This window comes from Canis lupus, chromosome 24, assembly GCF_003254725.2.
Source record: "Canis lupus dingo isolate Sandy chromosome 24, ASM325472v2, whole genome shotgun sequence".
NCBI classification, from domain to species: domain Eukaryota; kingdom Metazoa; phylum Chordata; class Mammalia; order Carnivora; family Canidae; genus Canis; species Canis lupus.
This window is the reverse complement of record NC_064266.1, coordinates 588720-596220: the sequence shown is the minus strand read 5'-3', so window position 1 is coordinate 596220 and position 7501 is coordinate 588720.

Here is a 7501-nt window from a genome sequence, read left to right as displayed (position 1 = left end):
TGTGGCTCGCGCCCCGGGCCGCCTGCCCTGGGAGCCGGGTCTCTGCTCCGGTCTCTGGCGCAGCCCCGCCCGCCCGGGCCCTGCTGCTCTTCTCCTCGCTGACGTGCGACAGTGAAATGCGAAGGCAAGAGCGTACTCCCTCTGAATTTGGTGTGTGACGCAAACACATTTCCTGCTTGCTCCACATTTCCTTTTTAGTCCGAAGACAAATTGCGAAGTAACTGCTTGAGCTGAAGCTGAAGCTGAAGCTTCATGAAGCTGAAGCTCATCCTTTTTAAATTGTATTTGTCTTTTCTTCTTCAACATACGATTACTCTTGGTAGAAACAGTCAGTATATCGACTGTTTCGTGGCCTCTTGTGCCTCGGTGCTCTGCTCTCCACTCCAAAATCACTTATTCCACAGTTCTCTAACTCCTCTACATTTCCTTCCAGAAGCCTCGTGGTTCAACTTCTAGGGAGTTTGAGGTCTGCCTTCCTGCTCTCTGTGCGCTTTCTCTTTTACTGCCTGGTTTGTGTCTTGTGTTTCTTTCTTTAGGGGCCCATGTGTCCTTCTGATTATTTCCAAGCTGCAAATTTTATTCTAGTTCTCCTCACTCTCACTTTCCTGACTATATTGCTCCACTAGGTGACCTATCTTCCCTTAAGCAGAACTGATCACTCCTCTCTCAGCACCGCCACTTTTTCAACTTCCCTGCATTGTCCAATTTTAGTTTATTACGCTACTTAAAAAAAAAATTATTCTGGTGTTTACTTCTGCCCTTAACTATTACTGGATTTTCTTAGCATTTAATGATTTATTCTGAAACTAAGTCCCAGTTCCATGATCTGCAAGGGTGTTCAGCTGGTAACCAAGAGTCACACAGTTGCTTATTTAAAAAGAAAATCCAAACCACATACTTTAAAAAAGGTCAAGCTGGGAGACATGAGGCATTATGGCATAAACTGAATGACCTAATGTTATTAGCTCAAACTGGGAGGTGGCCTTGGGGTGAGATTTTCCAGGAACTAGGCTAACCTGGCCTCCCCCTACCTAGCAGGGTGATTGCTCGAGGTTCTGGGTCAGCCCAAGCTGAGTGTCATGATGTGTGGGCCCAGCCACAGCCAGGTACCCGGGGCATGTCCGCCCACTGAACTCCCTGACGACTCAGCACCCAGCCTGGTGGCCATGTGTCAGCCCAGGACAGCTTCATCACAGAGCTGTCCCGAGGTCCTCAGAGCCACGGAGGTGAGAAATTCAGAAACACTGAGTTAGACCAAAGCTCTGCCCGGCCTCAGTAAATGATGCCCATGATGCCCATGCTCACAGGAAAAGCTGTCCTGAAGAGAACCTCTCCGTCCTGCCTTCCCGGGCATCAACCACCAGTTCTCATCCAAGAACATCCATGTCCCTGGCCTCGTAGTCACAAAGACCAGTGGCACAGGCCTCTACCTTCTCAGGGCTCACAGTATTTTGTGAGAACACCTAAGTGAATGACTACAAGGCAAACAGGCAGCGGCAGATGCAGGGAGGGGACACTGAAGAGGTGTGACTCCCTTTTAGAGGAAGGGAGGAGCTGGAAACTGAGCTGAGGCCTGATGGCCAAGTGGGCAGATGACCAGGACGTCCTGGTGGGGGCTGGGTTCCTCCACCTCCTGCTCCTCCCTGAGCCCCAGGATCCCAATTTTCCCACTTGCCACTCCTGCTGCTGCAACCCTTTGAAACGGCAGTCGATCTAAGTGTTCAGGTGGCCTTGGCGAGCTCCCTCAGCTCCTGAGGATTTGGATCCTCCTTTCTTCGAAGTCAACAGGCTCAGAACTGCAGCTCTGGACAGCTGGAAGCCAAGGGAGGCACCCTGTCTGACCCAGGCACTCCTTCCTCTTCCCATTCCTTCAGAGCACCTGGCCTGGGGCCCCATGGGAAGCACTAGGGATGTATTGATGAACAGATGGGACCACTCTCTGCCACCCCTCATGCAGGGCTCACTTTCCAGTGGGGTGGCAATTAGACTGGAGCAGGGACTAGAATGGGCAGGCACATGCTATGAACAGAAAGGCAAAAGGGCAGGCGCCCGAGGAATGGGCACTGATGTTTTGGGTCAGGGAAGGTCTAAGCAGGGGGCGTTTGAACTCTAGGTATCCAGAGGTGGTAGAGCAGGTTTGACTAGTCAGCCTTAAAAAGGAGCCCCTGAAGATGACTTGTTAAAGCAGCAAAACTTGCTAAAAGTACTAGGCTTTTGGTCCTTCAAATCAAGATTTATGAAATATCTGGTGTCCTAGGACAGGAAAGTGGTCATGGAGAAAGAGTCGGCTTGGTGCAGGGACCCCTGGGGAGGGATCTTAGGTCAACACATGCCCAGCCAGGATCTCCCAGCACCCCAGGCCAAGGAGTGTCAGCCACCGACTTTCCCAAGGCTGCTGCAACGGAGCCAGAAGGAGGCCGGGTGAGGGCCAGAGGCATAGGGGTGGCCGCCCCACGGTCTGACACGGCATACACAGGCTCAATGAATGTTTGCCAGACCAGTGGCTGATGGGTTTTTTCTTTCTCCTAATAGCATTTATTATGAGTAACATCGGGGCCCCCACATTAGCCAGAGGCAAAGTCTATGTCAGCTGAAGGTTGTGTGCGGTGGTGACTTCTGTTGGTTCCTGGCTGCAAACTGGGCCGATCAAATGTCCGTCTGAAGGTAATCGGGCCTTTTTCCCTTCGGTAGCACCGATTATAAGCTCCCACTTTCTGTCTCTTGCTAACCCCTGTCCGCACAGGTGAATGTCCAATATCTTACTTTGTGGTATGTACTTTCCCGCATTATTTGAGATTACTATTTCAGCATGTGTCATTTCAAGGGGAAGCTCTTTTCCTCAGTGCTGATACTCCTTATTTTCACAACACAAATTCTCAAAGCTGGAAAAGTGGTTCACTCTCTGCGGGATGATCAGAAAAACCTCAGATGACGGTACTGCTGACCCAGACTCTCTGCCATGCTGCAGTGGACTAAGCGGGCCTGCCGACCATCCCGCGTGTGGTGACACAGGCTGTTGGCCAGAGTCAGGGACTCTGTGGCCGTGTGTCCACCCAGGAAGGATGCAGGAACCCAGACAAAAAGCACCTTTAGACGGGAGGGAACGCTTGGTGTTTTGTGGGAAACCTTAAAATCAGTATCTTGAAATGAAACAATTTGAATCATTGGAAAGTTTCAATTGTCCATAAAATTATATTGCCTGGTAAAGGGTAAGTAAAAATCTGTATCTTTGCAGGTATGATATATTTTCATTTATAACTTGCAGAACCACATCTGATGTCGTGCAAAGTTGGAGATGTTTATAGTAAGCCCATGATTTATGGGGAACAGGAATGATTCTATCCAAACTGAAGGTCAAGGAGGCAGTAACATTCTAGGAGCTTTTGGATTTTTAGAAGGTATTACTATTAGGGGAAATTCCTTTTGAAGAGAGGGAGGGTAGAGAGAAAAAGAATACATATATATATACATGCATATAATGTGTGTATATGGTGTGTGCACGTGTATGTGTGTGTGTGTGCACGCATGCACATATTGTGTGTGCTTATGTATGTGTGTGCATGCTCACATGCATCTTTGAGATGCTGTCCTAACCTGGTGCCAGCCCTCTCTCCTGTCTGAATCACACCCACAGCCCTCTTCCCAGCTTGGGAATCGGCTCTGGTGCAAGGCTGACAGAAGAATGAAGCAGGATTTGACTTGCCAGGTTGGTGTCAGACTTCTGACAAATTCGTCTCTCATATTTGCTCACATGATGTCCATTAGATCCCCAGGCTCCCTGTCCTGAAGATGCCCTGCATGTCCCAAAGCAGTGTCATAGGAACTTACCTTGAGAGCCCTGGCCACTCAGAATGTGATCCCCCAGCCCACTACTCTGCCTCACACAGAGGCAAGCCATTGACTCAAGCGTGTGAGCCATCTTTCTCCTCAGAACTGTAAAGCTCTATGCCCTGGGTGTCAGGGTCTGGGATGTCAGGCTGCTCACTCTGGGAACAGACCAGCCCATGCAGACCAGGGCTGCATGCGGGGGGTAGAACAGGTGTCTTTCTGAATTCAAGGCATCTGCCCTGCTTCCTCAAGGCTTAGATGCCTGATTCCAGTGCTAAGGGTGGATGGGTGGGAACACACCAAGGTGGCAGGCCTTGAGTCCAAACATGAGGTGTGTGCTCCCAATGCACAGTAATACATCCACCATATCAGGGTTTAATAAAGTTTGCTCCATAGAACAAAAGTCCTTTGTGATGCTCAGGGAGAAACAAAATGTTTCTTGACCCAAAAAGTTCTGGAAACTACATAGTGTCTGGGCTTGGAAAGCCAGTGCCCATCCTAGCCCAGTTAAGCCTCCAAGGAGACCTCAGTGTGCTAAGATCACTTGTGTCAGAACCAATCATGCATCCTTTCCCTGAGACTCCAGCAGAAGCTGCTATGACAGGGTCTCCAAATACTGTGTCAGCTGGGGCCAGAAAGCAGGCCAGCGGCAGGTAGAGGCCACAGCTTCTTACAGGCACATCACACCAGCTCTCTTCCCTCTGCCCAGGGTGCCCAGTGGACTGGTTGGAAAGAAGTAAGCCATAGGAGAGAGAAGCGTTGCTCAGACAACCCAAATGCCTGACTTCCAGGGCTCTTCCTGTCAGTAAGTCCTGGGTAGGCACCCCATAGGCTGGGCCAGGGGAGGGATTGCAGGTGGGAGATGCTAGTAGGGGTTAGGAGGTGACAGCAGCAAAGCTGAGGTCAGAGTCGTGATGGAGTGAATGCGAGATGACCTGGAGGAAGAATGCTAGCAAGCTGACAGCACGTGTGCCTTGTGTGTGTGTGTGTGTGTGTGTGTGTGTGTGTGTGGTCAAGGACCCGGTGGCCACCCACAGATGGGCACAATGGAAACACTGATTCACACAGACAGCCGCAAACCCGGCCAGGGCAGGGTCACTGGGGAGGGGGTGTGGCAGGAGGAGATAAATGGTTCATTTGACCCAACACAGCACAATATAAAACAAGAAAATTAAGTGAAAATCCAAGCAAGAACATCTTGTTTAAGAAAACAGAAATGTGAAATTTGTTCATGGAAGTTTTCCATGATAATAATTTTTATAGAGACAGGAAAGTGTAATTTAAATGGAAAACAGACTTAGGAAGAACAGATCTTCAGTGAGTAATGAATAATGATAGGTTCATATATTTAATATGTATTAACATGATATATATACATATATATATATCAAGTTGATTACATTTCATTTGAACAACTTTGAATCATATTTTCAATTCTCTGAAGAATGATAAAAGTCATCCACAATGAGCCCATCGCTTATTTATTCTAACATGTGACCACCTACTACACTGCCTGGCAGCTCTCCAGTGTTTAACAGATGTTTAATTAATAAATAAACGTTATTGGGCAAATGAAAGCACTATTCCGAGATCTTAAGGAAATAATAGAACCATATAAGATCCCTTTCTCTTCAGGGATCAGGTTAACAGTTCTTCACCCCTCAGAAGCCAAAAAGACTCTGCTAGAGGTCTCCTTATCAGAGCCAAATCGCCTCTGGGAAAAGCCAAGATAAACCCAACGTAATCTGCAAGGAACTTGTCCATTCAGACCACACAGATTTGCAAAATCTTCCTCATCTACCCGGGGAACATCCACTCCAATTAAGCAATTGGTTTGAGTGCACCTCACACATGTATAGCCATTTTTCTTGTATTTTTGAAATCTGCAAACACTGTCCTGTCTTTGTGACAGGTGGCAGGGCTGGACAGTTTCCAAGGGTCAGGACCTGGGATTCATCGGTGCCGGGAGTGGCCACAGCCTTTAGGGTCAGTGAGAGTACGGATAGGAAAGCACATTCTGGAAAGAAAAGCAAGGAGACACATTTACTATGTGGAGCCACAAAAGAAAAACATTGAAAGAAAATTTTGTATAGAAAGTTGGGGGAGGGATCCCTGGGTGGTGCAGCGGTTTAGCGCCTGCCTTTGGCCCAGGGCGCGATCCTGGAGACCCGGGATCGAATCCCACGTCGGGCTCCCGGTGCATGGAGCCTGCTTCTCCCTCTGCCTGTGTCTCTGCCTCTCTCTCTCTGTGACTATCATAAATAAATAAATAAATAAATTAAAAAAAAAAAAAAGAAAGTTGGGGGAGGGATCCCTGGGTGGCGCAGTGGTTTAGCGCCTGCCTTTGGCCCAGGGCGCGATCCTGGAGACCCGGGATGGAATCCCACGTCGGGCTCCCGGTGCCTGGAGCCTGCTTCTCCCTCTGCCTATGTCTCTGCTTCTCTCTCTCTCTGTGTGACTATCATAAATAAATAAAAATTAAAAAAAAAAAAAGAAAGTTGGGGGAAAAGTATTGACTCTCATTCTGTCTCCCTCTCCTCCCATTCACCCTCTCACTCCAGGCTAAGCATCCAGCAAGCGATCAATAATTAAAGGTGCTTCCCAGTGCAGAGCCATTTGAAACTTTAGGTAAAATAACGTTTTAGGAGTGGGGCAATGGGCTAAGTTCCCTTTACTTCCCTTTGGAAAATATCAGGGGTGCTTATTTAGACGTATGCCAATGGGGGGTCCCCACACAGGCTGTGATACACTGGGGTTAAGCTCGGGCCCTGGAAGCGGCATCCTTAGAACACATCCTGGAAGACATGGATGCCCCCAACTCTGTGACTGCTCTTCAAGCTACAGCCAGGGTGTGATTCCAATACTGTGTCATCTCCTATTCTTTGGACCCTCATTTCTCCAAAGGATAATTGCTGGGGTGGGCCAGTCCTGCAGAGGGGTTTGAGGGGCCATATTCTGGACCCATCTTGCCTATGATAAGCCTGAAAGCGGTTGACAACACCAAGTGTGGCAGGTGTCCTGGGGCCCATTTTATGGTGGGGGAATGGAGAGACAAGATCCTGAAAGCAGATGCAGGAAGCAGTGAGGCATGGGAAAGCTTCCTCTTGTGAAATCAGGAACTTACTGCCCAGAGCAGTAAGAGAACATGCCCAAGGTCCAGCACCGACCTGGGACTCACCGGTCCTCATCTGCATCTCCTCCTTCCACCCAACTGCCTCTTTGCTGAAACTACGCATGGGGTTCACTAAATAATGGTCCCTAGAAATAAGCTTATGTCATGTTCCTACTCTGATTGGAAATAGGAAGGGGAAGAAGCAAGAGGGTGTGGTGAGACACATTTTAGAAAGATTTCCTTAAAAGCAGTTACTGAGGGGCACCTGGGAGGCTCAGCTGGTGACGCGTCTGTCTTCAGCTCAGGTCCTGATCCCAGGGTCCTGAGATTGAGTCCTGCATTAGCACCCTGCTCAGCGGGTGACCTGCTTATCCCTCTCCCTCTGCCTGCTGCCCCCCTGCTTGTGCGCGCTCTTGTGCTCTCTCTCTTAAGTAAATACATAAATTAATAAATAAATAATTTTTAAAAACTAAAAGTAGTTACTATCTTAGAAAACTCCACATCTGTACTAATGGAGTGCTAGGTAGCATTAAATTGATGTGTAAGTTTATTGACATAAAA